The following is a 22,910-nucleotide window of genomic DNA, read 5'->3' on the forward strand; positions in this document are numbered from 1 at the left end:
CAAATTACAGAAATATATTCTACACTCATTTAATTCCTATATAATCCATGATCAGTGAAGAATCAGTAATGGCATATAGATATTTTTGAATACCATTACATGGGAAATTAGTTATGTATTTTCAAAGTTAAATGACAAAAATACCGATAAAGTCAGCACTATTATGAGCTACATATAAATCAGGAATTTTATCCCCAATGAGAAAATTTTAATGCTCTCAAACAACCTTAGGATAAATTGTGCCTGAAATATCATTTGCTTTGATTAGCACTCTATCAAAAGATGGAGACAAATTGAATGGAGAAATAAGAAAAGCAGTTTAGTATTGAGGAAATTGATTTATGAAAAAATATAGGAATAAAATATGTACAACTTTGTGAAGAGATGACTAAGGAATGATGACAGCCTATAAATATTTGAAAGGTATAAACATCCAGTAGTAGGAGGAATTATTTAGCATGTTATAAAGAGATAATTACAGTTTATGGGATGAAATTAGACAACCAAGGTTTGAAACATGCAAAGCCACCTTTCCAGGGATAATGGAAGCCTTGTATTTGAAAGCATAAATTATGTGATCTTTGGGACACCTGAATGCTTATGACTGTTTTTTTTTTTAATTTCTATTTTTAAAAAAATATAATTAATTCAGTGAAAAGAAATATAAATCTCCTAAGTACAATAAATACTTGATTATTTTATATATTCTGTACATTTAATTGTTTTAAGAGATTTTCAAGTGGCTCACTCAATCATTTGGAAATAGAAATACAGAATGCAAACGAAATCCATACTTTCCCAATCTAATGTTAATCTTCTTTTCCACTAGACCTACTTACTAGCAGTGAACAAAACTCATTAATTGGAATTTTGCCTAAACATTACTAAAGGATCGTAACTCATTGATTTAGAGCAATTGGAGTTATGTACCTAATTGAGGTAAAGACAAATGTTGGCTGCTTTTACATTGAAAAGAATAAAGATTTTATTTGCACTTGACACTAATAACTGCCTCTTTCTTCAATTGCTTCCTTCTCTTTAAAAGATCTAAATTTCCAGCTGTAATCACGTTCCCATGCCCATGTTCCATGTCTCATACTGGATGTCATGTTTCCTCAAACTCAATGGACTCCAAATCAAATTTGTTTGACAAATGAAATACAATTTGCTGCACATTTTGTGTATACCAGGCCCTATGCTGTCAAGCAAGAGATAAAATCATGATTATAAAAGGAATCCTACAGGGATGAGTTCCCAGATCGCCTCTTCCTAACCTTAGCTATATTTCCCAGTTTTAAACCACCTCATTCTGTTATAAACACTAAGTCTGGGTTCCCAAGAAGTGCTTGATTGAGACTCTGGTGTGTGTGATTTATTGAGAAAGCGCTCTCGGATGAAAGGAGGAAGGGTAAGCAGGATTGGGCAGGGGAAGGAGCTAAATTAGGCTGTGGTCCCAGCTGGAGTCCAGCTTCAGCCTGATGCCATGGACAGCTATGGAGCTTAAATCGTACCACTGAATTGATCCCACCTTGAGGCAAGAAGGATTGCCTCTTATACTTCCATGTCCATTAATTATTGATTGTGGATGGCTATCTCTCCAGAGGGTGCCATGAAGGGGGCCATTATCAATTAACTCTCAAGGCAGCTGGGGATGTATGCACCATCTGGTAAAGGACATCTGACTCATTGCCAACCATGCCTGCTATCAACACCATCACTCCTCTGACCACTTAGGGTCACATCTACTATTCCAGTCGAGCCATGCCTGATTCATCACTATATCTTGAAAATTCTTGCTCTGTACTCTGTCTCTGTGTCCCTCCCGTCTCATTTATTCCCAATCACCACTTGGAGTAGTCTAATTCCTTATTAATTCACACTTAATCTACGATCATATTCATTTAACCAGTCCCAATATTTGCAAAGGAAAAAAAAAAGCATCACGATAGGTAAAGCATCACTGGGGTATGCTGGAAAGTTCATGCTCAGTTTGAAAGAGTCAACCTCTACTTAGCTCCAAATGTGGGAATCTGTGCCCTATGTTGCAGATCTTCTAATATTTTAAGAGAAGCTAGAAATCATTTTTATCTAAAGACTTCTAAATGTTGTAAGTAGTAACTAATTCTAGTTTTTTTAAGTTCTGAGGGAGAAGAAAAAAACACATCTACATATCAAATGCATTCACCACAGCCATTTTGCAAATTCTGGCCAAAAACCTAAGACAAAAGATGAATGTAAGTAAATAACTGTAGGTCATTGTGAAGAGAGAGAAAAATCTCAAGGGAGATGCAGATAAAATGCTTCAGAGGTTAGAAAAATGAGTAGACCCTGAGCCTTCATGACTAAGGCCCTTGTCTTTATTAAAATTATCCTCTCTGGTATCTAGCACAGTGCGTGGCATATACAAATCCTAAACAAATGTTCAAATCAACAGAGGAACAAGCAAATGAACCATTTGTTGTTGGGATTGCAAAAGAGCAAGGACAGAGTACAGAATGAAGCAATTATCCTAGTAGCTGAGAAGCAAAGTTGAAGCTGTCACACGCTGTCCACTGGGATTCTGTCAGCCCAAGTCACTCGGAGTCCCCACTTTCTCTCTCTCTCAGCTTCTAGCACAAAAAGCATGTGTCAGTGTGTCATTAAATACTGTTCTTGCACTTGCAGGCAACAGCACCAAACAAAGAGAAGAGGACAGACCTAGTCTTTAACAGTAAATGAATTTCCATCAAGTCTATTTTATGGGGTGTTCAGCAGTAGTGTGGTGTATGGCCACTACACATCACAACCTCCTTCAGAAGTGCCCTGTATCCCCCAGTACACCCAGTATGGGTAGCTCTTTCTTTTCATGCCACAGACTACTGACTGCCAGACCTTCTTAAGGGACCTAAGTCAGAAGCAGCTCTTGGAGTCATTACAAAAGGGTAGTGACTTTGGACCACATTTGGCCATCACCAGCATCAAAGTTCCACTGATGCCTGCAGGAAAAATCTGAACCACAGAGCAGAGCTGAGGCTAGGGAGGCACATATTCCAGCTGGTTGACTCCAGGGATCTCAAGCCCTTTTCCAGAATAATCCACATGCTCATGCATCCTTCCCATCACCGTGTAACCATTTCATAGCAGTTTGTGATCACATGTTTCTTTGTCCTCATTGGCATCTAAACATGAGGTGATTTCATTAGTGTTTGATGTCTGGGCCAATCTCTCTAGGATGCTTCTCTATTGTCCGCTATGACTGAGTTTGGTTAGGAAATCATCTCTACATTCTGGACCTCTCAATTGCCTCAACTTTATCAGGGGGCATTTGGGGTTCTCCTCTAGCCTGCTTAGGTTAATAAGTCTCGAATATAAACATTATCTATGTTGTGCTTGTTGTCTGAACTCTACCACACAATCCTCTTGGCTGCTCTTTTTTTTTTTTTTAATAAAGTTTATTACATAATGGAAATTATTTTCACTATATATGGACTTAGGTCTTGAAGAATTAGTCTTTTGCTAATTGGCCCACCTCTGCCGTCCCTTCTTGTGCTCCTAGAAATACCTACTCACCTTTTGCACCCACCTGGCGAAAACCCAATCTTGGATGAATCCAGCTCTCTGCCTGCCTTGCCTCTGCGCTGCTGAGTACTGCAAAAATATTACACAACAAATGAAGTCCTAGTTTGTATATTTGTTCTCTTTCTGCAGACACAGGCTTCTTCCTTAATAGAAACTAGGAGATTTCAGGCAGGAACTTCTAAATTCCTGGTGGCCGCACATCTAACTGTAACTACAGCACTGCCCCTCCTGTCTGCTGCAGATGCTGCTGTGTCCTCTGTGGGGAACACCTCTGATGGTGTCAGGAGTCTGCCCTCTCATTCCTCTGGTCTTCAACCTCTTCCTCCCTACTGCAGCCTTGAAGATAGCTAAGGACATCCTCTTCTGGTTTCCTTGTCACAGCTTACTGTTTTTCCCTAACCTTCCTTTTAGTGCCTTTTCCGTGTTTTACTGCCTCATCTTCCTTTCAATTTTGAGTCGCCTTGGGAGGCCATCCTAGGTATCCCTCTTTACTTTTCACCACTCTATCTCAAAAGATTTCAGTCCTTTCTTGTGGCTTAATTTGCCATCTATCAATATATGCTGATAGCTTTTTAAATAATTTTGTATTTGTGTCTATAAAAATGAAACATGGTCATGTAACAAATCAAAATAAGTTTATGAAGAAAATTATGTGCCCTCTTCCTTACTCATACATAGCCCTACACATGGGAAGTGCCCTCTTTTGACCATTGCTATCCTTATTTCTGTTATCTTCATAACTCCAGGTAGTATGCTTATGCTTCAATTTCAAGATGTTTCACATTTAGACAATGTCTGCTGACTTCCCGATATGAAAGGTGGGAGAATAGCTCATGAAACACTATTCATCCCCCTCTTTCGCTCTTCCCCTTCTAGCATTTATAATTTATATCATTTTTTTCTGTCAGTTATCCTTGTAAATTTAAATAATAAAAATTAAATCTCTGGGTTTTTTTCCCATCAACTTTCAAAAGTATTTAATTCCTCATCCCGTGTCTTGACTGTCAGAAAGTAAACAGTGAACAGTCTTGTCTTCCTTCCCTTTCCACCTCCTTTCTTATGTCAGCTACACTTGCAATACATAATATTTTGTGATCCTAAATGTCTCAAAATGGAGTCACTTATGACAGGTGACTCAGCTCACTTGTGAAATTGCTAACCCCTCAAAGTGATAAGCATAGGTATGGTGGACTGAGGTGATAGCGCCTGCTGTGGCCAGGTACCTGGAGACCCTACAAGAAAGTGAAGCCAAAAAGCGGCTGAGGGTAATGACCACAGACACTCTTGGGGGAGTGGAGAGGTGGACCTAAAAACGGCAAAGAAAATGACCATGGCCGACACACCTGCAGATGCTCTGCCCATGAGAATTCTGAGGGCTTCTTTCCATTCACAGTGGCCTCTGGAAGTTCTGCCAGAAGAGCAGCAAATCACCCCACCCCCAACGCCACCCCTATCCCTGTTGGTTGCATGTCCAGGGAAATCTGGACTGCCTGGCTCATCAGTCAGCATGCTGGTCTCCACACCTACTCTTCATGGTTCATTCCTGTCTCTCTCATGACTGCCTGTGTGTGTCTAACATATTTACATGATTGTTGGTGTGTGAAAGTCCTGCCATAAACTGTGAATCGAAAAGCATTTAATTGGCCATTGAGTCATTGTGAACAGCCCCCCAGGCCCCACCCCAGTCAGAGTCAGCACATCTAGGCTGATTTGAACCTTACACTGTAACTTGGGCTTTGCAGTTATTTTCACCCTTCTACTATAACCAAATCTGTTTTGCTTAGTGTAGAAATTCATGCTAAAAGACAAACCAACAAACAGCATCATTATTACTATTAAATATAAGCAATATTTATATTGCTATTATGTTGTAGGCACTATTTATTGTTGAGTCAAATAATACACTTTCTTATCCAATTTCATAACCCCTAGGCCACTGCTGGATGATTCCAAGCATCAAGATCAAATGGATTACCTTCTCTTACACTCTCCAATTATTTAAAGTTATGCACCATTATTATTTCATCATTTGTAAATAGAGACTTTCTTATATATTTTTGTCCAAAATCTATAATCGCCTTTCTCTGGTTCTTGCATCATTTGCCCTGACATCTTCGTATTTTCAGACTCTACATTATGGTGTGCCATGAACTCCCTTTCTCCCCAGCCCTCTATTCTCCTGGCCAATCTGACAGGCCTTGTCTTTGGTCCTCTGCATGTCGGTCACCCAGGAAATTCCCTTTCTTTCCCTTTCCGGTTTAAATTCCTTAATCTTTCGTTTTCTTAGATATGCCCTTGTTTTCCTGGAGTACACTCAGGTAATTTATTAAAAAAGAACATTTATGTGACAAATGATCTGATGCTTCACATGTCTGAATTTTTGTTTTGTTTTGCTTTCATCTTGGCTGCGAGTTTAGCTGATTATAAACTTTGAAGGTACTGCTCCCCTGTCTTCTAGCCTTCATGGTTGCTGATTCCAGACTGATTCTTGTTCCTTTGTCATTGATATATTATTTTCCAAAGTTGAAGCTCTTATCTTTATTAGTGCTTTGAAACTTCATGCTGCTTTGTCTAGGAATGGCCTTTTAGTTCATTTTCCAGGTACCTGGTGGGCCTTTCTTATCTGAAGACTATTTTCTTAGGCTAGGTGTCCCAGCAAGCACACCTGAGATAAAATTTTATTATTGAGAAGTTTAATGCCAAGCAGGAATGAGAGAAAATCAGAGCGAGGGAATGAAAGAGGGAGAAAAATACTGAGACAACAGCTTCGTGAAAAGCTGATTGCTGGGTCCCACAGGACTGCTTCAGAAAGGAAGTTTAAAGATATGCTTCTCCACAGTCCTTCTGAAAAGAAGTGTGATTTGCCCAGTCCCATCTCCTTCTGGGCAAAGATTGCACCATGGAATAATTCCTACACTCTTGCAGGTTGCATAGTTATTGGTGTCGAGAGAGTCTTCAGTAACAACGAATCTCCATGGTAGAAGGCAAAAGACCCTGCAGGGGCAGGAGGCAAGATGCTGACAGGTCGTGTCCTTGGGTGACACGAGGGACCAAAGGCAGCTGTCACAGCAGGCCCCTTTCAGCAGCAGCAGCAGAAGCAGTGACCTGACTTCATCACCATGGGAACAGCAGCTGTCACTGCTAGATTCTGTCACTGCAGATCTGGGGTGGTTCATAATGAATCCCATGCAACTACTATTTTGGCAGATCTGGGAAAATTGTCTTCGGGTACTTCAATTGTTTTATTTTGCTCATTCCCATTTTTAACCTCTAAGAGCTCTTTCTTGGTCTCTGTTTTTTCCTTTCTTGAGCATCCTATTTTTGATTTTAGGTCATGATACTTTCTCACATATCCATGAAAACATTAGTTAGATTTAAAAAGTTTTCTTCTATTAGGAGGCAGCCTGCATGGTGATGAAGAGGATGGACTCTAAAGCCAGACAGCCTGAATTTGATTCTCAGCTCTGCTGTGGCTTTATGACCTTGGGGAACTTGTTTGTGCCTTAGTTTTGATGGAGTTCAGGACACAGTACTCCAAAAGATGACATCTTGGCACAATGATTGAGAAAACAGCAGGAGGAGCAGAAAGGGGTCTCTGACATGGAAGAGATTTTCTGGCCTTCTCCTGAAACAGGTCCTAAAACCCTCATGTGAGAGGTGCCGTCCCTATACCTGGAGGAAAGTAACATCCTATCTTCAGAGATGAACAGACACAGTGGAAACTGAACGAACAGGCCTTGCCAAGTTTCCCCCAGTTTACTACACTTACCTCGTCCTCTGCCTTATGGTATTTCTGCACGACTGTCCACTCTTCTTCAAACCTACTGTAAAAGCCACTCACATTTCATATTTGAACCCTTTCTTCAGGTCTTCATTTCCTATTGAATGCTCCTGTGCTACATAAAACTTACATAAAATAAATGTATATGCTCTTCTCTTGTTAATCTGTCTTCTGTTATAGGGGTGCAACCAATAAACCTAAGATGAGTAGAAGGAAAAGATATTTTTCTCCCCCACAGTTTCTTTTTGTTTTTGTTTGTTTCTCAGATATAAAATACGTATTACACAAAAATTTAAAACTACCCATTTGTTAAACTTAGATACTGATTTATAACTAAAAAAAAAAACCCTTTACGTTTTTATTTCTCAAGCTGTCTTACCTCTACTTTCTAAAAGTTGTAAAAATTTTTGGTTTAAAAATTGTCACTCTATGGCTTAAACATTGTCACTCAATTTGTTTTGCTATGCCATGACAAAAACCAAATACTTTCAAAATGTTCTGAGCATCGAAATGAACTAACGTATGTAACATAAACTTATTTAAATAACTTTTATATTAGTAATAAACCAACACATACTTTAATACCTCTTCAATGTAAACAGGAAATACTGATGACAATGCCAACATGGAACTGTTGGTTCACATTACAACACAATTAATAATCGATTTGAGTAGGTTAGTGATATTTAAAGAACATAATTAGTCACTATATCTGCCAGAATAATTAAATATATTAACATTCTCGTCACATAAATACCAATTTCATTATTTCATATCTTTACTGGTCTCCAGGTGGAAATAGGCCTTCCTGCATGGGGCATGCAGAAGTGGCCCAGAACTTGTTGGTAGAATATTTTGGTCTAATTCTTCCCAACCATTGGTAGACTTAGAAAACCTACAGGGATCTCATACTGACACTGTTTTCAATCCTTTAATTGTGACAGACTTTTTGTTATTCTGCCTTTTCACTTTCCTTTGCCTTTCCATCTGTAATTTTCAATTCAAGTTTTTATATAAATCTTGAAACCTGGAAATTTCATCAGCAGCAGATTTCCTTTTTTTTTTTTTTTTTAATTTAATTTTTCAAATGTTTCGTCTTTCCTGCCTTTTCCTTTTTCCTTTATCTCTTTTTCAAGCCTCAAAGATTCTTCCTGTTTTTACCTGCTGGATATTACTTTCAAGTAGTCATCTTAGTTTACATTGACACTTATAGTCTTTCTGCCACTTTTTCTCATCTTCCTCTTTTAGCTTCCTTTAAATATGAGCATATTTGATTGACACTTATATACTTTCCTGTTTTTTTCTAAGTTTCAGTCACCAATTTGTTTTTTGCTCTTCTTTTTGCTTGTGATTACATTCTTGTTATAAAGAAGCATTGGCTTATTTCTCATATTTCCCTTTAACTTGAAAGTGTTCTTGTTTGCTGTTTTTTAGTTTTCCAATTTTGAATAGAATTTTTCCTTTCTTCTAGAGTCAGAAATTTGTAATGTATTTTTTATGCAGTTGCACTTTATCCTGTGTTATTCCAGGATGGTGTTGCAAAACTTCCCCTATATATGTTGTCTTCTTTTTATGTTTGCTTCTCACTTTTACAAAGCTCTAGTGATCACAATCATCCAACACCCTTGACATTCTCCCGTTTACTGAAGAAATTTTTCAAAATCTACCATTTCTCCTAGAAGTGTACTTTGTTGTAGTCTGTCTACAGGAACTTTGCTTAATATTCCTCTGAAAGTTCTCCGTGTTTCCAGTGACCCAAAGCCCATATGTCAATTTTTCTTGTTACAGTATTCAACTAATTATCAGCTGTTTTCTTGACTTTATTAAGCTTTTCATATAATCAACCTCTGCTCTTTCTTGAAAGTGTTGACTTCATTTTTAATTGCTTACATTCATTCCTCCAAGCTTTGCAACAAAATCAGGTGTAGGTGTCACATCTTTTAACTGATGCTAACGTCGCTTTACATTGTTATATTATTTTGAACAGCTGTTATTGGATTTTTGCTCTACTTTCCTGCTTATAATCAACTTATTTTCCAATTCTTTCAGCACACTGCCAACTTCTGAAGTTTTGTTGTAGAGATGACTCTATGTTAATAACTTGATTTTTAATTTTTACTGCTGCACATATGAACTTTGCTTTTTTAGTTTGAATAGCTCTCTGGTTCCAGTTTGAAACTGAAAAGGTTAAATTCTACCTGAAGGATAAAAACAGCTAACATTCTGTGTCAAGACAGTCAGGAAGGCAGCCATCTTTCTTGACGGAGCCCCTGTAACCACTCAAGCCAAGATGACCCGGCGTTTGCTAGGAGAAGGTGGGGGAACTCCAGACCCTACAAATGGTTTCCTGCACCATGAGGCTAAGCTTGGGGATGCTGAGCATGAGGGCAGGAGAGGCTGTGCCTTAGTTTCTTCATCTGTAAAATGAAGTAATACAATATCTACCTGATAAGGCTGTTGTAATGATTGAACTTATTATATGTAAACTTTGAACAGTTTATGGCTCAGATTATTATTTCTAGTTTCTCAGGTCAGTTTTTCTGTATTTTGACCTTGCTTATTCTTTAGAATGCTGCTGCCATTTCTCACAGTTCTCTTTATCCTTGGTTGTCCAGCCATGTTTTAAAAATAAGGTGTAGATCACTAGGGTTTCTTTCCTCTGTTGTTGCATGAGCAGGATTATCTTCCTTCTAGTTCTCTCTAATAAGAAGGATTTTGACTGAGAATTTAATGCACTTTGTTGAAATGGAGCACATCCATTATAAACCTTCACTTTAGGGGCTGATGAGCAGGAACTGAATGTCAGTGTCAAGCTGTGGATCCCCAAATAAGGTTGGCTTTCATACACACTATATCATTTTAAAGATTTTCAGTTAATATGGCATTAAATGGGAGTGGTGATGATATACCAAAGTGGTAGATATTGTGAAAAAAATGTATAAAGTACCAATAAAATCTTTACATAAGTTCCACACTTGACAAGGGAGAACAATTAATTGCCTAATTAAAAGTGAAATGTCTTTATCACTTTGAAATAATGCCCTAGGATTATTTTGAAAGTGACATATAGTTGACTCTCTAGAATTGAGAGTAATTCTAGAATCATTAGGGGGTTTTTTTGTGCCTTTAATTTTATCGAATAGGACAATAGCTTTTTATTTCCCACAGGCCAAGGCAATGGAGTATGTTTGGGTCATCTGCAAAAAGTAGTCCAAAGGGAAATAACAAAGGAGGAAAATACTCTTCAGTAAACAAGCCCTGCAACCCAAAAGTGGAGTAAGAATTTCCTGTCCCAGTCTTAGGAGGTGGTCAATAGCTCTGCATATTTCTCCACTGAATTAGATTTCATAACTTCCTGTGATGTAATTTGCTGTTTTCCCCCTGGCTTGAATTAGGACTTCCCTTCCAGAGTTCTGCCAAGCCAGTTTTCTTTAGACCACTTCAGAATCTAGAATATCTACTACAGGTTCATGAAAAGAGCACTGAATAAGAAGTCAGGATAAGTGAATTTCTAAGGCCAACTTTCCTTCTTACAATTTGACTTCAGAAACCAGTGCTCATACCAAGCTCACATTTCCTAAACAATTCACATTCTTGAAAGGTAGAAAGAACTGACTTACAAAGTGTTAAGCTTCCTGTCATTGAAAGTATGCCAAAAGACACTTGAAAACCAGTTAAGACGCTTGTGAATTTTTATATATAATAAGATTAGACTTGATGTCCAAAAAAAAAAGTCTCTCTGAATCTTGAAACTGAATGATTTTGTGCTTTAGTTCTATGAAAACCAAAGAAGCAGGGAAGGAATGAGAAAGGGACCTAGCATGTTTATTCAATCTTGTATGGATTTCAGCCTTGGTCTCTGGAGTTGCTTCAAGCTTCCTAAAGTGGTACTTGTGCCTGTCCATTCTGACTCCATCCTTAGATACCCACTTTCTGATCCAAAAAAAGCATGTCCATAAGAGTATCTCTAAGTCTGAGCAGGTAAATGTATACCCATAGCTGGAGGGGTGGCAAATCAATGCAAATGTAGATTTCTTTACATTCATATTCTTCTTTTTAAAAATCTATGTGAATTTTAAGTTGTGTCTCATAATACCTCTGTTCTAAAGTAAGATAATATTTTAAATCATCAATTATTGGGGGTGACGAACTTGCCCCAGTTCATCTAAGCAGATGTTCCTTCCTATGCACAGGGCAAATGCATTTAGTTTAACAAGCTCAGGGCAACACATTTGACTGGCGCACTGGATTCAGGTTTATTATCCATGGTCTTCTCACATCTTTGAGGTTTGTCTCTGCAAGACCCACCCCTTCCAACACACCAGGCCCTCATCCAGTATGGAAGGAGGAATCTAACAATAGAAGTTCTTGATGTTGTTTAAATAGCCCCCTTTCAGCTCATTCAAGCTTCCCTTCTCACTGGACTCTGAACTGTTTACAATGACACATTATAGTAGAATTATTTCAGAGACCTGTTTTAACTTACTCTGGGTGTGCCTCATTGAGCTAATAAAATCCTCAACCCTGAGAAAAGCTGTATTATGTGCTACATTTTGCTAGAATTCATGATCTGTCTTTGGAGAAGAATTGTGCATCTTACATAATTTGTCAAGGACAATTTCAAAATGCATAACATCATCAATCTCACTGACAACATCTCTAATGGCTTCACTCGGTAGTCAGAGTTTTGCCAAATGCAAGCTAAGACTCAGACCATCATACACCTGCTCCCAGACTATTGTTTCAGATGTATCATCTGTTGAAAAGACAACAGAGTAGGAAAAGAATTCATCCTTGAAGCATTTCCTTTCTGATTAAGTCAACAGATGTTGTTTGAAGTCTATACCTGGGGAATTTATTACTCCAGTTTTAAAAAGTAACAGAAATTCACAGATAATGCTTTCATAATTGTGGTTTTTTGATCAAGATTGCCAGCCTAGTAATGGCTGATAATAGTCAAGAATTTGTGATAGTTGTCATTTTCAAAAACATTGGAATGACATTTTCTAAAAGGGCTTTCATTTGAATTATCATCTGGGCTTTATTGCCCCTGGGCTGGGCTCTCCCTCTCTTGGTGTGAGGCTAGTCAGAGCTGGCCTTGTTCAAATGGGCTTGAGGGGTTGGGGAAGGTGGCAGAAAGTAGCTCTCAGGACCTTAAGTAGCTCTCAGGTTGGATGAAGGCAGAGAGAACAGTAAAGTCAGAGGTCAAAGTCAGAAATGCATAGCTAAACCAGTCACCAGGGCAAAAAACAACCTGACGCCGGCAACAGTTAACTGGAGCAGCTGTGAGTCAAAGAGCCACTGAAAATGAGAACATGCTACCTCTGCAAGGAAGAAATGAGCAAGATGGTATTCTTGGGAAACAGCCAAGAAGATGAGCTCTTGCTGTCTGCTGACGTGTGAGAAGCCATGACAAAAGTGATGCCCAGTGACCCGTGTAGACATCAGTTTCTTCATGTGTTTCCTGGTCTCCTTGCCTAAGATGGGAAAAGATCATATTCAATCTTGGATGTGAAATCTAATGTATTATCATCATTGTAATTGTTAAAATTTGTTTTACAATGAAGAAATAGAAGGAAAGATAACCTAAGAAAAATAAAAAAAAAAACAACAAAACTTAATAAGCATATTTTCCTTTTGTGGCAGAACAAAATGAGGCAAAATGTTTTGGTGTGCTGTTTTCTTTAAATTTAGTCTATTCTTGTTAGTTTCTAACCAAAGTACTTAGCGTTCATGATTGCTAACATTTGTGATAGTTATAAATTATGAACAAATTATCAATTGATTGTTACCATGACAGTTCTGGTAAATTCACAGTTCAAAATTTATATACAAGTAAAAAAAAAAACCCAACATGAAATAATTAGATTTTTTTTTTTTTAAACACCAGGTCTCAAATTACGCACCTACTTTGACAGTTTTAGTGTCTTGATTGAATATTTTATGATGATAATACTTAAGATTAAAATGTAAAAGCTAATTTATAGTGACATCTCTTTATGTAAAAGGTTCCCAAGCTGATTTATTACCCTGTTGAAGCATGTCAGTGAATACAAACATTTCTAAGGTAAAGAGACTTTTCAATTTTCTTTCACACTCTTAAACAGCTTCAGCTAAACAATTTATATGAAAAACAGGGTCTTTTAATTTTATAATATGCCACTTTATTTTCCTATGATATCTCCTTTAGTTTTATTCTTCAATTTAATACCTGCTATGTTCTGTGCTGAGTAATAAATTTGGAATGCTATTTCCAATTGTAATTCATTTTGATACCTGCACATTTGAGGGAATGTAATGTCAAAGATTCATGTAGTTCTTCTCAGACTGGATTCTTTACTTATCACCCTCTATTCAACAAAAAAGTAGGTGATCACTTGCCAAGTTGATGCTGTTTTTTCAGTTTTCTAGCTGCCTCTTGCCATCCTGATTTTTGTCTTCTGTTGAATTTATTACATTGTCATTCTGAAAGGACTTTGGAGAAAGTACACATATATATAAAATTAATCATATTTTTGGTTGAGGAAAAAGGGGTTAAGGGACTACGTCTAATGATTTACTTAAAGTTCTGTAGAACTGCTCACTTATACAATTAATAAAATACACTGTAATTATAATTTATATATTCAAAAGCTCTGGGTAGTGATAGATGAATACAATTGCTACGGCTTAAAGTAATTTTTTTTTTTTTTTGAGACAGTCTCACTCTGTTGCCAGGCTGGAATTCAGTGGTGCAATCTTTGCTCTCTGTAACCTCCACCTCCCAGGTTCAAGCGATTCTCCTGCTTCAGACTCCCAAGTAACTGGGACTACAGGCAAGCACCACCATACCCAGCTAACTTTTGTACTTTCAGTAGAGACAGCATTTCAACATGTTGGCCAGGATGCTCTCTATCTCTTGACCTCATGGTCCACCCACCTCGGCCTCCCAAAGCGCCGGTATTACAGGCATGAGCCACTGCTCCCAGCCTTGCAAGAATTTTTATAAGTGAATGCATTTCAAGGATTATTAAAGGGTAAACAAATTACATGAGTTTTTTTTATATTGGTGGTAGTTTGTGTTACAGGAGCATTAGAGATATTGTAAAGTAAAAAAAGAGAAGATGAAACCAGGAAGATGCTATAAGCAGGAAAGGAAGAGACGGCAAAGGAGGCACAAGCTCAACAAGAAATTGCTTCTGGCTTAGTGCAAGGTCTTCTGGAATAGTGCATGATACAGGTGGTGGCAGCGATGGTAGATCAATGGGAAAGAAACATGTGTTTGGTGACAGCATTTTGGTGGGAGGGAACAGGAGAAAATAGGGAAAAGATTACGGGCAGAGAGAGACCAGATGGCAATCATAATGAGCCAAAACCCAAAAATGTCATGGACTCAAACCTTAGCTCTAGAGACCTAAAGAAATGAAGAAATAACACAAATAGAAAAAATATAATTTATTTTCATAATGTATTTGTATCATATCTTAACAAAAATTATTTGAGGTGAATTATTGAAAAAAGAGCTTTATTATAAGATTAATAAAACACAGTCAAAAGAGGAAGGGCCAGCATATGCCAACCATAAGCGTCAACAGAGTGACTGAGCAGATACCCTAGAACTTTCTCCTAGCCCTGATGAAGAGGGAAACTTTATAAATCATAAAACATTCATCAAATATCATTACCTGAAATTAGGGTACCCACTAAATATTTGTCAGAATAAATTTTCCCCAGTGAGAAACAGCTCCTGTGTGACAATAGAACAAATACAATTTAATAAATCATAACCTCTATTTGTTTCACAGCAAATAGATAAATTCGCATGGCCAATTTTGAAAGCAACCTAAGATAACTCATGGATAACAATGAAAAAAAGAAACATACCTACAAAAGCATGACAAAAAAGTCGTTGTCTAAATGCGTAGTCTTCCTGTAGTCTGACTTGATCCAAGGACATTGATTCATATTGATACGGAGGCAGGAGGCAGAGAAGTGCTAAGTAGAGAAAGGCCGGGTCCCTGATGAGGACTCCCTGGGGCCTGTACCATGGACCTAAGTGAGGACAAGCATTTCTGTTTCCGTTCCCATAAAGTTGCCTTTTGGCCTGCCACCCGCCCCCCCCCGCCCCGATCCTGTGCCCAGAAAAACCTGAGAGACCGTAGCAGGCACAGACACAAATGGCAGATGTCAAGAAGAGCAGAAGAGCACACCCACAGACACCAGCAGACACAGTCAGGCCATCAACGGCGGGACGATGCGGAATTCAGTCAGTGGTGGTCGGAGGAGAGTCCGCCCACTGGGTGGCCCGGCTCCAGGGGAAGACCACCTTCGCAATCCATCCCCCTCCTGGCTCCCCATCCACCTCTCTGAGAGCAACCTCCACCACTCAATAAAACTTTGCACCCATCCCCAAGCCCACATGTGATCCGATTCTTCCGGTACACTAGGACAAGAACTGGGGTTACAGAAATCCCTCTGTCCTTGCGATAACTGAGCTGACACAAGCCACCTGTGGACCTCAAAGCTGAAAGAGCGCACTGTAACACACACCCCCTGGGCTTCCCGAGCTGGAAACGCTCGACTCTAGATGCTGCCATGGGGTCGGAGCCCAACATCGCTCCCCATGACCTGCCCGTCTGCATGCATCCCCTAGGGCTTTGGGCAGAGGGACACTGAGTCGCACTCGCGTCGCACACCCTGCGAGGGAGATAAGGGAAGAGTATATAGGCCACCAGGGACATGGGGGGAATTCAGCAGCCAAAAGCCTCACCCCGCTCCCACACGACCCGCAGTCCTAACAGCTGATCTCACTCCCACTGTGCCCCCCACAACAGCGCCGAGCCTATTTCCATGCAGCCAGTGTCCAGGGCTGAGAACCTGCCCTGCATCATGGGCCTCCCCATTGGGAAAGCAAGCCGATGCACAGTTTTTCGGCATCTTAGGAAGCCTGCAGGGGTGATCCAGTTCCTTGGAAGGGCCTGTGGAGCCTCTTGGCTTTCCTGGTATGTTCCTGTGGTAGTTCTTGGAGCAAAAGTTCATGATGTGAGTCTCCATAGTGCTCTGTCCATCTCAGTGGGAGCTGCAAGCTAGTCTTGCCTCATATCCGCCATCTTAATCCCCCGGAGGAAAACTTCTAAATTGGAATTGCTAAATCAAAGGAGAAGCACATTTTAGGTTTTGCATCTCCTTTTAGGTTTTTTTTTTTCCATTCTAAAGAGGGGACACAAAATTATATTTCCATTGATAACAAATGAAAATGCCTATGTGTCAAACAACGTGGTAAATGTTTTACTTACAATAATCTTCAGAGGAGGAATGTTGTTTACCTCACCTCTATAGTTTTATATTTAAAAGGACATAAAATGTATCGAAATATTAATATGAGGATAAAATGAGACCAAGTCGGAAAAATCATGCAGGAGGGGTTAAACAAATGTAAATTTGCTTTCCTTCTATTGAGAAACATAAATCACAAAGAAGAATAAAGTATTTCCCTGGCAAATCTTTTTTAGTGGCTAGAAATTAAAGAAGCAAATATGAAGTATTTGAATGCTAATATGAAAGCAACAAAGCCAACAGATATTAGGAGCTCTAATGGAATTCCCATCTCTGTCTTTCTGATACAAAGTCTTTAATTCTGATGGGTTTGCTCTTGGCCTCGCTTCTTTGCACAGTATTGTTTGCAATCAGAGTCATTCCGTTTGGCTGATGCCTTAAAGCCCAACCTTTCTTTAGAGATTCTGTTTCTCTAGAAATGTGGATGGAATAAGGATTGCTAAAGCTATGTGTTCTGGGAACACTTAACCACCTATTCCAAGACATCCTTCAGTGGACCTTCTCTTTAGGATCCACAGTCCAGGACTGCACAAGGAGGGTAACTTGTGTATTTCTTTACTCCAAGTGTGTCGACTTCACAATTTGCAGGACGTTGATGTATAACCTCATACTAGTGGCCTGTCTCTTCCCAGCTCTGAGTGGTCAGTATAGCTCAATAATAGGTTCCAAATAGGAAGGGTGACATTTAGTCATGGCTGAGCTCAGAAAACTTACAACCACATAAATGTCAAAATTTAAAACTCACTGTTTTTACAGCCAGGTTATAAAATAACAAACGCCCTGACAATTATATTAACTCTATACTTCACTTCAATTTTCACACTTAAAACCTGATCCATTACACTATCTGTGAGCCCTGCTGCTTTCCTCACCCTGATCCATTCACAATATGCTCCCTACCCCATTTCCTCCACAACAAAGGTGCTAACCAGAAATGGAGTGAGGCTCAGGTATTTATCCATTCATTTTTCTCCCACAGATATTTTCTAAGGGCCATGCACTATTCAAAGCACTGGAATGAATATGCCTATCTTTCCTTCTTTCTTTTCTTTTCCTTTCTTTTCCTTCCTTCCTTTGTTTCTTCATGTCCTTCCTTCCTTTCATTTTCTTTCTCTTTCTTCAATTATTTCCTTTTCATATTACATAATTACTTTTACTTGGAAATTTTAATATTTTGTCTCCTTTAACTGGGTAAAATATGTCTAATTCCAAAGTAGCCAAGTCAAAATGTCCTAGCACCAAAAACTGCTTCAGCTCATAGAAGATTTTCATATAATGTAATTTAGAAAACAGAAATAATTGCAGATTCACACAAAAAATTTTAAATGATCCTATGGACAAAGGGTTCTGTTCTTTCCATTAGTGCTACCAGTATTGCACATTTACAGAAGTAATTTAGAGACATGTACAAGGAAAATCTGTCAATGGCTTCCAAATTTAGTAAATCTGTATATTTTATAATCACTTGTTTTCGTTTATGATAAATACAATTTACTCTTGATGCACTCTGGTTAAATTAGAGCAGTTAGTTCATGCTTTAATATATTAACACAACACAGCAAAAAGCATGTAAAAATATAAAAGAAAACACAAGAAACACGTGTCTGAGTTCGAAGCCTATTAAGCTTTCCTGTGCACCAGAAATAGAAAAGAAATGCAGAAGTGAGCATAGCTGAGGCCACAGCCATCCTGGGCTCTTGTCCTAAAGTAGGCAGTAACAGCTGAGAATCAGGGAAGGAGAATTGAAGGTGTGCCATGGAAATTAGCATACTGGAGACAGGTTGAAAACAGAGGCTAGATTGGGCTCCTTCTGGTGAAAGGAGGTTAAAAGTCTGCAGCCAGCCCTTCCCTGGGGCTATGGCTTTGCAGATAACTTCAGAAACAAGAGGACTAACACACATTGCACTTGAGGAAGGGTGCTAAATGCGCTTGGCCTGGGGCCCGATGTCATATGCTTGCTGAGACCAAGGGCAGGTGTTCTGCAGTGTCATACAGCACTGGGTTTGGAGGTAGGGTTCAGGAATTTGGGAGAAGGAAATGCAAAACTGCTAGACAGAGAAATATGAAGATAAAGAAGGCGGGCAATTTCATTCAAAATGATGCTGCAAAACAACATTTCGAAGTAGGAGAATTCTAATGCTGTGAAAGTAATCCTGCCAAAAAGCAAGAACTGGAACATAATTTTATTCCAGGTGAAATTTTATTGAACTAATCTAGCCAAAACTGAAGAATATATATGCTTTGAATGCTTAAGGGGAAAAATGGAAAAAACTGGAATTTTGTTAAAAAACAAAAATATGGAAAGCAGACAGATATGAAACAAGCCAAGTAAATTAAAAAACAGAATGATTAGCATCTTGGAAATTAAAAATCTATTCATTGAAATAAAAAATTCAAAGATAAGAAAAACTTTGGAACAGAAACAACAAAAGAAAAATAATAAATTGAAAAATATTGCTGAGAGATTCACGCAGAAGACAGCATAGAGAATAAAATATGAAAAACTGCTAAGCAGAGAGATCATACACCCTAGTATGCCTGGGAGAGTTCCAATTTACATCTGTTATCCTGATGTAATTATTAGTGGCACTTCTTTTAACTCCTAAATGCATCTTCTCTGAAAATGGGGAAGAAGAATTAAAGGTGCTCCATGGAAATTAGCAGACTGGAGCCAGGTTTGAAAACAGATACTAGGTGGAGCTCTGGTTTTATAAATATAATATAAATATAATTTATTTTGATAATTTTTATGGTCACCTAAAAATATATAGGATAGTCTGAAGACAAATGGGACTGTCTATTTTTCTTCAAGAAAGGAATGAGTAGAGAGAATCACAAGAAAATAATATTTGGAGAGAAAAGAGCTGTGAGCTTTCCAAAATTGAATAAAAATATGTCCTCAAATTGAAAATGAACTATAAGAAACAAGAAGGATCTACAAAAATATACTCATTCCCATACTTACCAAAGGAAAACTGGAATACATCAAGAATTAGGAGATACTCTTACCAGCTAGAAGGAGAAAAAACAGATTACCAACAAGAAATGGTAATTAAACAATAAGTCAAGTGGGTTTCTCATTAGCAACAATAGATGCCATAAAACAATAGAGAAATAAATTCAGTGTAATGAGGGGGAACTGGAAATTTAGCATATTATATCCAAATAACTTAGCGACACAAACAAGTTCCTGGAAAACAGATTATCAATCTGTAATTTAATCCTATTTAGGTTCTTGGGTTTCTGAATGGGGAAAAAAGCACTAGATAATTTCAGATATTTTCTAAATTATAGTTATAATTAACCTATAATTCACAGCTTTGTATGTTATAAACTTAAAAATATTTTTATTGGAAGTTAAGAAATTAAACATAATTTGTTAATTTCCAATTATGTGGTGGCAAATGCCTGGAGTCCCAGCTACTTGGGAGGCTGAGGCAGGAGAATTGCTTGAACCCAGGAGGCGAAGATTGCAGTGAGCTGAGATGGTGCCACTGCACTACAGCTTGGGCAACAGTGCGAGATTCCATCTCAAAAAAAAAAAAAAAAAAAAAAAAAAGATAGTAAGAGGAAGAGAGGGAAGTCAAGGAAGTATAAGTCAGCTAAAACCTCATTTACCATGGCAGGAAGTCAGTAGAGAATGTTTAAAGTAGGTAATCCAAACAATCATGACTAATCAACTTAGAATTTTTAAAATGTAAAATAAAAGTTATCAAGGGTTTAAAATGACAGATTCAGGAAGAGATGAGATGTGGTAACTGATTGTTCCTTTTTATAGCAAGCCCTTTTATGCTGTTTATGCTTTATACAATTTTCCTCCTTATTTTGACAAAACAGTAAATGTTAGAACTATATTTGCATGTATACACACCTATATACACACACATTTTAAAGGAAAGGCTATTAGTAAAATATAATAATAAATAGTATCTCTTTTTATAAACAATGTCTGCCATCTATCTACCTATCTAAGAAATGTATAAAGAAATTTTTACAACAATATTTAGCTCACATTTCCAAGTGGTGGGGTTTCAGGAGAATTTTTACATTGTTTTTACTTTTCTGTATTCCCTAAATAATTATTGTTTTATATCACATTTCTAATAACAGCATCATTATTGTATATTCTGAATGCTGGAAGGGCAAGGGGATATAAATAAACAAAAGTGAAGCAGGGAGGCCATAAAACTATTACAAAAGCCCATGTGAGAAAGCATAGTGGTCTGGACCAGGAAGCTTGCATTTAAAATGGAGAAGTGGCCAGGTTCATGACATAATTTGGTTGGAGAAAAAACAGTACTCTAGGCTTGAATGTTGGTGGTAGGCACAAGAGAAATCAAGACCGTAGTTGCTTACCCTGAGCTATCATGAGCACAGAGGCCATAGAAAGAGAGAATTGAATGTTTTATTTCCAAGTTGAAATTAGCTAAAGACAGGACTGAGAATTTGGTTTTTTATAGCCTAAATTTGAGTATTTGAGACACATACAAGCAATAGTCATGTAGTCATTTGCATACATGCAGTTGTCTATGCAGTCATACTGAACATATATATTTGGCATTTGTCAGCAAATAGAAAGGATATAAAGCTGTGAGAATATATGAGAGCACCTAGAAATGAGGCTTGAGAAAAGGCAGAAGAGGACCTTGGACTAAGCACAGATGGCCTCCAGCAATGACAGATCTGAGACGGAGAGGGATCCCTGGAAACTAAGAAGAGAGAGCAGGGATAATTTGGTAGGTAAAAATGCAGCAGGGTGTGTTTTCAGCGAGGCTGAGGGAGGAGGCTATTTCAAGAAGGAGAGAGCATTGAAGTCCTTGGGGTAAGAGGGAAGGAGCTACAACCCCAAGCAGAATGATTAGCTCTTTATCAGATAAGGGACTCTTTATACATCATAACAAAAGGGAATAAGAAAAAAAGGGGAAAAAGGTTGCAGGTGCAGACATCTTTTGTAGCCTGAGTGGTGAGATGATGGAGTCTGATGGCTTCTATTTTCTGGATGTAGTAGGAGATAAGATCATCTGCTGAGACTAAGGAGAGAAAAAAGGCAAAAAATTATGGCTGATGGAGAGATGACAGCATTAGGTGGAAGCCTTAAGTAATCTTAGGGCCATTAATACTTATTACCTACTTACTTTAGTTATGGGATCAGCAATCTTAATCATATTTTCATATTCAGTAGCCTATGTTCTATTTTATCAATTTCCTGAATAAAGGAATACTAGTATTCAATCAGATATACGTAGACTCATAGAATGTTCGAATGTAAAGGAATCTTAGATGCTGTATGCCCCACTATACAGATGACAAAACTAAGGCTTAATTTAAGGAATTTTCTTAAATAACTAGTTGGTGAAAAAGGTAGAAATAAAACATAAACTTTTAGATTCTCAATCTATTGGTATGAAAGCTCAGATACACACACATTTACACACACACACACGACCCTCTGCATAAAAAATCAAAAAGAGTTATCAGGCTCAACTAATATCAATTAGAAAATTAGTCCTTGTCAATTTCTTTGGGCTAGAATATAAATATATATTGCAATATTGCATGCAGTGAGCTTCTGAAAACCTGTAAAAATTTTAAACACAGTAACTGCTAAAGGAGAAACCTGTATTGAATATTTTGAAAGATACTCATCTTTTTACAGTCTATATTATCAAATAATTCATCTCTTTATGTTGGTAATTATTATTTCTTAGAAACATAGTTTGTCACCTTCCATTATTCCAATAGGTTCCTAAGTTTCTCCACAAAACAAAATCCCAAGAGGTAGGGAAAATTATTCCCTGCTTGTATTTTGTCATTTGATTAATATTTTCAGAATTGCATCCAAATGATTCTACTTGTTTTTCACACTCCAACAGGCAGCCACCTGCCACCACCTTCAAAAAGGAAATATCCCATCATATTTTCTATTTACATAAATAACTTCTTCCCCAGGAGAAGGGAAAATGCAAAGTGGTATTTACCCTTTTTTTTTTTCCCAAATATTCCAGTTGGATTTTGTAATGTTAATATCTTTTTGCCTTTGTGGACATTTATATAGCCTTCCCACTTTCCTTTCAGGTCCTAATTCATTCCTTTCACCTAGCATTCAATATTTAGTTCAATATTAAACTTGTTACATTTGAAAATGTTATTTGAAATATTTTTCTGTACAGTTGAGACATCCCAGTGATCATATAATAAAAAATTTCACAATGTTGGATTAGGCTATATACAGACTACCATTGCATCCCATAAAGCT

At 37.9% G+C, this 22,910-nt stretch overlaps 2 long non-coding RNA genes across 3 annotated transcripts in view; one reads left to right on the forward strand and one right to left on the reverse strand.

Moving 5' to 3' along the window:
* Window positions 1-22,910, forward strand: part of LOC116549751 — a 197,854-nt gene that overhangs the window by 138,665 nt on the left and 36,279 nt on the right. The window lies entirely within an intron of this gene.
* On the reverse strand, window positions 1,267-17,252 carry LOC116549755. Its single transcript, XR_004268047.1, has 3 exons — window positions 17,044-17,252; window positions 15,348-15,350; window positions 1,267-1,279 (listed from the first exon to the last, which is right to left on the reverse strand). It is a non-coding gene; the product is annotated as an uncharacterized LOC116549755 (long non-coding RNA).

This window comes from Sapajus apella, unplaced genomic scaffold (genome assembly GCF_009761245.1).
Source record: "Sapajus apella isolate SASKATOON/1434 unplaced genomic scaffold, GSC_monkey_1.0 scaffold6, whole genome shotgun sequence".
NCBI lineage: Eukaryota > Metazoa > Chordata > Mammalia > Primates > Cebidae > Sapajus > Sapajus apella.